Here is a 297-nt window from a genome sequence, read left to right as displayed (position 1 = left end):
TACATAAACATACACCGTATATTAATATGACCATCTACAAGAAAGAAATGTGACTGATACCCTTATAACCTATGAATTGCCCGCTACAATAAATCCCCTCTTTGACACGCAAAACGACAGGGAACTCGACTCTAGAGACCCTACAGAAAAAAAGTCTAGATTGTTCTAGAACAAATCCAGTTTTTGCGCACTTAAACGCCCGGGCATGGTGCGGAAGGACAAACTGCGCATGCGTTGATTTCTCGTAGCTGTTGGACAAGCAAGGACTGGCGGGTGGGAAGTACGCCGGGCCATGTC

The sequence above is a fragment of the Penaeus monodon genome, chromosome 33 (genome assembly GCF_015228065.2).
Source record: "Penaeus monodon isolate SGIC_2016 chromosome 33, NSTDA_Pmon_1, whole genome shotgun sequence".
NCBI classification, from domain to species: Eukaryota; Metazoa; Arthropoda; class Malacostraca; order Decapoda; family Penaeidae; genus Penaeus; species Penaeus monodon.
Note: the sequence above shows the minus strand (reverse complement) of the source record.